At 36.5% G+C, this 8,284-nt stretch overlaps 1 non-coding gene across 1 annotated transcript; it reads right to left on the bottom strand.

Annotated features, from left to right (window-relative positions):
• Window positions 1–627: 627 nt before the first annotated feature.
• Window positions 628–700, bottom strand: TRNAQ-UUG (transfer RNA glutamine (anticodon UUG)). Its single transcript has one exon. It is a non-coding gene; the product is annotated as a tRNA-Gln (tRNA).
• Between the last annotated feature and the right edge of the window lie 7,584 nt (window positions 701–8,284).

Raw genomic sequence — 8,284 nt, 5'->3', positions numbered from 1 at the left:
ACCAGCTTGGAAAGGGAGCATGTGGTAAGCAGAAGAATGTGTCAGGGATGATAATCTTGGTTCCAATGTATGGCCCCAAAATATTTTTGCTGGTTTAACTGAAGAGTTGCAGAAAAAAGAGATGAGAGATCGGAAATGGGAGATGGGAGATGGGAGAGAGAGAGAATGAGGGAGAGAGAGAGAATGAGGGAGAGAGAAAAAATGAGGGAGAGAGAGAGAATGAGGGGGAGGGAGAGAGATAATAATGGTACCTGAACTGGAATGCTCCCAAGAGACATACACCAGTCACATCTCATGATGCACTTTCCAAACAGGAGAACACAATCCAGGAGGAACCAGAATGATGGGCACATGAAAGATTAGAAGTTTATTTGTTTGTTTATTCAATTTTTATCCTGCCTTTATTATTTCTTTTATAAATAACTCAAGGTGGCAATCATACCTAATACTCCTTCCTCCTCCTCTTTTCCCCACAACAACAACCCTGTGAGGTGAGTTGGGCTGAGAGAGTCACAAGGTCACACAGCTGGCTTTCATGCCTAAGGCAGGACTAGAACTCTCTGTCTCCTGGTTTCTAGCCCAGCACCTTAACCACTAGACCAAACTGACTCTCACAAGAACAGCAAATGACCCAGATGGGTCTCAAACCCACAATCCCCAGCTCCAAAGGCTGATGCCTTATCCATTAGGCCACTGGGTCACTCAGTTAATGCATGGGCAATCATGCAAGTATATAAAACAAAAATAAACAAACCATGTGCATGGCAGCTGAAGTGCCTTAATTAACAAGAGACACTGATTACTGTCCAGCATAGATATATGCTCCATGGTGCTTCTTCCAGCCCAAAGAAGGATGTAAGCAAGTGTGAATGGAAATACAGACTGATGCTTTAGATGATTGCTGGGGGAGGAGAAGGGAAGAGATGCATCTGCAGCATCTTAAAATTACCAGTGGGGTAAGTCAGAGCAGTGGTGTTTGCAAGGGATGTAAAAACATCAGTATGACAATTGACCGCCTCCCCACTTCTATACTTGCACATGATGTTGATGAATGATGCAGTTGCAATTTCCATCTTTAGTTTTGTTTTTTATACTGCCCTTCCCCTTATAGTGACTGAGCATTATTGTCAAATCAGTTGTGAAGAATACCAGGTTCAATCAAACAAGACTAAAATATGGTGCCTCATTGCTGGCTTATTTGGATCATGGTATGACGGTTAAACCGCTGAGCTGCTGAGCTTGCCGATAGGAAAGTCGGGGGTTCGAATCCGTGTGACAGGGTGAGCTCCCGTTGCTAGTCCCAGCTCCTGCCAACCTAGCAGTTCAAAAACATGCAAATGTGAGTAGATTAATAGGTGCTGCTTCGGCAGGCCGGTAATGGCGTTCCGTGTAGTCATGCTGGCCACATGACCACGGAAGTGTCTACGGACAAACACCGGCTCTTCGGCTTTGAAACGGAGATGAGCACTGCCCCCTAGAGTCAGACATGACTGGACTTAATGTCAAGGGAAACCTTTACCTACCTTATACAACTTTTGAACCTATCTTAATTAGTCACACAAAAACACACAGACATATTAATCGCCTCAGACATTATGAACTGCTATGCTTTGTTTTGTTTTGTTTCTGTTTTATAGTTTGCTTTATAGGGGGATGTGAATCTGGAACAGAAGAATTTTGCAATGGCCCAAGATATATCCTGGAAATACAAATATATATTACGCTAGTGTAGTGTAAGCCATGAAAAAGGAAAGAAAATAGAAGGAAGTCAGACATTTGTATATACAGTCAATCAAAATTCCACCACAATGTGGCACATCACTTTGGTCTTTTGTTTTGTTTTAAATGAAGCATACAAAAATTGTTCTGTATCTGTTTACCCTGGTCTATACTTTTTGTCATGACACAATTCTTTAGCGGTGCTGTCTGTTTAGATATTTAATATTGGTTTGATTCAGTTATTAGCAGAACCAAATTCAGGTTCAGAAAAATAAGCAGGAAAAGCCCCAAATGCAAGAGAGCCGTGTTACTTCATTTATGTTAATCAGAAGGAGATAATACACTAGGGCTATACAAAACTTCAAAGAGGTGCTTTGATTTAACAAAACTTCAATCATACCCTCCCATCAAAGTAGATTTGTGAATCAAAGCTGAGACCTACTTTGACACACCGAAGCAAATCAGATGGCTTCAAAGCACTTCCTAGCTTTTATGATTTGATAGCTTTTCTCCTGTGTCCAGGATTCTTGCAGACAATATATAATGTTGTGACATAACTTCCATGTATGGACATCAATGAGTGGTGTACTGGTCTCATTGAGAGTGACATGAGTTGACAGACAATAACTTTTATGACCTGATTAAACTTGCTGTCTTTCAGGAGTTCTTTGGGAGTCTTAACATTGCTCTGGGCTGCAATTACTTCCACATCTGAACTTTATTGTAATCAGCCTCAAGCCTTAGCTTTGATTCCCCCTTGTGTTAATTGGGCAGTACAGTGCTTGGTCCAAGGGTAGGGTGCATTTTTTATGTCTTTAGCTGTCTACCAGAAAAGCATCAAAAAAGGCACCCACACAGCCCTGCAGATCAGGCACTGCTGTGCCTGATCTGCTATGTGTGAGTACGCAGCTTAACTATGGTGGCTGGCAGCTAAAGAGCAACGTCCCCTCCACTTCCTCACAGTTCTTCAATCCACAGACAACCTCCATAGGATAGAAGAACTGGTAGCTATAGAGCTGCTTCTCTCCCACATTGACTTCTCCTGGCAGACTGGGGTTCTGGAGGTCTTACAGGGCTGGCAGGATATTGTGGGGGAGATGACTCTTTGGCTCTCCAACTACCAAGAGATAAATGGCCCCAGAAACTAGGGACTAGGAGTCGTGGGTGGGGCAGGTTGGTGATGGTGGCATCCTTAGATGCTTGATAGAAGCAGGCAGGCTGAGGCCCTGTAAAGGTGCTGTGGACCATCCAAATATCATGGCATAATTGACAGAACATGGAAAACACCACTTTAAAAGTGGAAAAGGAAAGGCAAATACAGGCTGCCTTTGTGGTGGGTCAAGGTCAAGGTGAAGATGCCATCAGCCATTTATATCTTCCTGAATCTGTTAGCAAGCATCTTCCTGCTGCAGTTAGCAGGCTCTGTGGAAATAACCTTTATAGTTTGCAGGCTGGTTTGTTGTTCTTTCCTTAACCCCACAATCTCTACCACAAGTGAAATGCAGGAAATGCAGACTAAAAAATCTACTATTTTCATTCTATGATTCCAAAAACCAAAACAGTTTAAAATGTTTTGAAGTTATTCATTACGGTTTATAGTTTATAGTTTATAGTTTATAGTTTGTAGTTTGTAGTTTGTCTGTCTGTCTGTCTGTCTGTCTGTCTGTCTGTCTCTTAATCACTTCCTGAAGTGGGTCAAATTGAATTTTTGAATCATAAATCAAATCGCACTCTCCTCAGATTTCAGAACTCAAATTTGAATCTAATCAGGACTGGGTCACACAACCCTATACAATACATCTGCTTCTCTTCTTAAAACAAAGTCATTAAAAACAAATCTTCAACAGGTTTTAGTAATTGTAACTTGTGTTTATCCTGCAGAGAAGTACTGTCTGAATAATTCATATTCCACATTCAGATTGCACTGATCCAAGTTTGCATACAGCAGGGTGAATTGTAAGGGAAATTATAATTCATTGTCAGAACAAATGAAACAGAATCATCGTGTCGACTTCCAGTATTAATCTAATATTTTCTGAGCCTGCAAAACATATTATTACATTTCCACTGTGTTAACTGATGGGAATTCAAATTCTGCTAACTGCATAACTATGAATATTATGTCAGCCATCAGAAAGATAATACTTTTCAGATGAAAACTAATAATATGGATGGAAAATTCTGAAATTATTCTTAATGAATGATTCAGGCATTTCTCTGAGAATAACCACTGAAATTGCACCATAAAAGCTTAGACTCCCTGAAATATGACATATAGGCAAATATAAATCTATTTTAACTTTTGTTTTCAGTAAATATTTGTTCTGAAGTTTTTTGCAGAATGGTTGAGTAAATTTGTATAAGAACTATGGAGAAAATGAGGAACAAACTGATGAGGGCAACTACTGGGTCATAAATATTTACAAGAAAGAAAAAATATATTCTAGTTCCTTTAATGGGGATCCTCCAATGATAGACAATTACTTACTATATATTTGCTAAAATCTGTCAACTCAATGCATTACATAGTTTATTATTTCAGTTTATTACTCTGTTTTTCTATACTTCATAACATGTGCCCAATATAGTGAACTCCTTAACCATATTGGTCCAGATAATGATTTTTCTTTAGTTTTTAGATATATAACATAAAGTAGACTAGCTTACACAGTGTTTATTTACATTGATTGGATCAAGCTGTGTTATTCTAGGTGTTAAGTTTCAGACAAATCAATCAACAATGTATGCATGCTCATGTATTAAATATGAAGTATGTATGAAGTATTTGTATAGTGAAAACAGTCCAAATAAAGCTTAGGGACGCTGCAGCCAAATGTTTTATCGGTTGATTGTACCAGTTTAGTTTTAGTAAGTTATATATCTATAAAAATAAAAATATATACAATAGAATGTTTGTATACTGACACGTCTTCAAAAGTGACAGTATAGATTATTTTTGCCAAATGATATATCTTTCAGTTGCTGTAATTCTAATCACAATGATGCTGACAATCATCCCACAATTATATCTGTCTTCTTGCAATAAGTGTTGATGCTCAACTTATTTATTTCCCATAAACTGAGCATTAGTATATAATTAATAAAGACCTTTATGGATCAATGCTGTCCTAATTTTTTTATTGAGTGCTTTAAAATGTTTCAGTACAGTTATCTTTCCCATTCTCTTATAATACATCCATTCTTATTTGAAGTCTTTACTCAAATCTCCACAGGATTCACTTTTAAACAAGTTGAAGAGTCTATTACCTATAAACCAGATCTCTCACAGTGAAATCAATTTTATCTTTAATATCAATTGTACACACACACATACATTTGTATTGTGTGTGTGTGTGTGCGCATGCACGTGTGCACATACACACACAGACAGACACAGAAACTTGATTGCATTCTAGCTTCTGTTAGATTTACTGCTCTCATTTAGTGGAGGGCGGTGGATATGGTTGGAATAGAAATCAAATCAAAAGTAATCTTAAACTCTAAAGACAAAAAACGCACATCTCACATACATGCTAATTGTATCAGTTCTTAAATAGTCTCATTGATTTCAGTTTTATTTCTCAGACACTAGAAGAGGAACTGAGATAAAAACATTGATTTTGTTTCCTTTGTCTCCTGTTCACACTCATATGGGCCTACAGTATGCGTATAGCATTCAAGCACATCTGGCTTTCTTTTTATACCTTGTCTATTCCTCATGTATTTTAAGCTGCTCTTATTTTTTTTTCTGAACTGCTCTTGAGATGTTCTAGACAGGATATGTCTTCACTTACATTAACATTCACTTAAAGCTCCACTGCCACAGTAATGGAAGACTTGGCAGATCCTTAACTATTACAATCCCACCTGTCTTTCTTACATGTTTCTTACTTCCTCAAACATTTTTCTTTTAATATCACTTCTCATTCTCACTTTTCTCCTTTTCATTACTGCTCCTGCACTTGCTGATTGAGAATAAAAAAAAGGCTGGAAACATTAAACAAGATATTGCAGCAAGAAATGTCTTTTCACATGAAGATCCATATGAGATGTAGCTAAAAAAGATATGTTCTTTCTATTTTTCTTTCTGCCTTAGGGTGTTTTGTTCTTTTCACTTAAAAAAATAACATGATTTCTTCAGATTTTTCCAACTTTACATCTGGACCATTAAGTTATAAATATATACAATCTTGACAATAAGAAACAAAAGAAATCTGCTTGATTAACATTACTTACATCATACTAATAGTTTCATATATATTAATAGTAAGCCTATAAATAAAGGACAAACTTTATAAATAAACTTTAGGGCTAACAAGCTTTATATTGAGACTGTGATCTGGATAGAGAAACAAATTAATTTTGGAGGCTTTATATTCAAATTGATTGTCAAAGAGACATTTATTTTTTAATTTATTTTGATGTAATAAGAAAAAAATCAAAATATTAAACATTAATCTTTGTAAAGATTACAGTGTCACAGTAATTATTACACACCTCTCCAATAACAAAAAAGTATCAGTACTGTTGTTCTATAAAATAATATTTAAAATAATATTCTAAAGCAAAAAAGATTAATCAACTTCTATCAGGTGAGAGATACTGCATTTTTGCCTGGATGCAGAAACAACGTTTTTTCCTATATGTGGTTTTTCAAGTAGAACAGGATACAGGGTATACTCAGCAGGTGGGCCTATCCTCAAGGATCTGTCCTAAAGTTGGATTGGAAGCTGTGCATGAATCACTATGACCTACATTATGTCCAATTAAAACTTAGTAAATAAAATGTGAGACCCATTGATCTTGCACCAAATAGAAATGGGTATGCAGTTCTTCCCATCCATCTAATATTGAACATGATAATGTTCATGTTAACAGTAACCAGATACAGTACAGCATATGATTGATATTGATTATATACTTGTGTGTGATTTCATGACCCAGGTTCAAAAACACAGAGCTTGTGTCATGTTGTCATGTTACACCTTTTGCCAACTTGGCAGCCTTGGGACTGGCTGTGGATACCTGTGTATGCAATATCACAAGTCAAATAAAATATGAACTCTGCACTCACTCCCAAACTACTTTTGCTGTCTCATAAATTTAATATAAAAGAGTACAGAGCTGCACTGATTATCTGCCTGGAGAAAAAAAGTGCTGGAAAGACCCTTCTATGCATCCATCATTATCATTCCCCCTAACTCTCAGAATTTGATTCATGCTACCCTGAATGTCCTGAGCACTAGTTCTGAGGATTCTACTGCGCAACTACAGAGGAAATGCTATAATACTATCTTCTGTCAGCATTTTCTCTGGAGTAGCAGCTGAGATAGAAGTTAATTTTCTCAAGATCCATAGTATCATGGGGACATTGTGGCCTACAACTAAAATTAAGTCACATTGAAGAGTCCCAGCTTCAGTCAATTTATGTATATAAGCATCGTAGTATGATTAAGTGAATAGAAAAGCTCATGGAGGGTAGGTCTTATTTCCTATAATTCCTCTATTCCAGTGGCAGCAAGACATCACACAGTTTTGTACTCACTTTCCCCCACAACTTTAATATAGAGCTTAGAGGGAAAGATACCGGCAGAAGAGGAGAAATGAAAAATTCAAGGGAAGACAGACCTAAATCTTTATCAACCACAGCCATCCCCTACATTGGCTTCTATTCAACAAAGGTGCAATCCTGTGCATATTTATCTCAGAGTAAGAACCACTGAATGTTAAATAACTTTTGAGCAAACACATATAAATTATATGTGGTAATACTCCAGTTTTTCCCCTCTTTCATTTTGCAGACATATTCTCAAACCTATTATGAAGACATTTCTTCAAGAACAAATATGTGGTTTCCATTTGAATACAATTCAATCAAATATCCAAATTAAATTGAGTTTCCAAATTGAATAAAATTGTTGAATCAGATCACAATTTGACCTGGAAAAATCTGCACACTCCAAGCAAATTAGATAAATTTGCATAATCTGCAATTCGAAGTTCTACATTTCTATATTTTTGTATTCCATTGGAGATAGTTAATGGACTTTAAAATGATCATAAATTTAAGGTTGCACTCATTTGTATTTCAGTTAATATATTTCTTTCATCAACTGCAGAGTCTCAAACTGATAATGTTATACTTTATGTCATTTGTTTTTGTAGTTTTTAGCTCTCTTTACTAATCTTAGTTGATAAATACAGACAGTGTATACAGTTTTACTCATTTTAGAACATTTCATGTATGCTGCCTTAGAAGAGTGTTCCCTTAATTTATGTGGGTTTTATTTTGAAGGAGGTTCTTAAAAATCAGGACTTGATGAAAAATCACTCTTTATATAGTTTATTAACAACAAGGGAAAAAATAGCTGTATTTAGGTATTACATTAGCAATTACCTGTTCTTTGCCGAATACTGCCCAATATACAGTATAATGATAAAGCACACTGAGCTGAAGAAATGGAAACATCCCAGCTCAGTTCTGTGGATGTTGCAGATGCAGGCTATTACATATTTCCCTCTTGAAATTTCAAAAAGGATATCCCCTTTTAGATATGTATTCTTC

Source organism: Candoia aspera, chromosome 5 (genome assembly GCF_035149785.1).
Source record: "Candoia aspera isolate rCanAsp1 chromosome 5, rCanAsp1.hap2, whole genome shotgun sequence".
In the NCBI taxonomy this organism is placed as follows: Eukaryota; Metazoa; Chordata; class Lepidosauria; order Squamata; family Boidae; genus Candoia; species Candoia aspera.
This window is presented reverse-complemented; position numbering and strand designations above follow the sequence as displayed.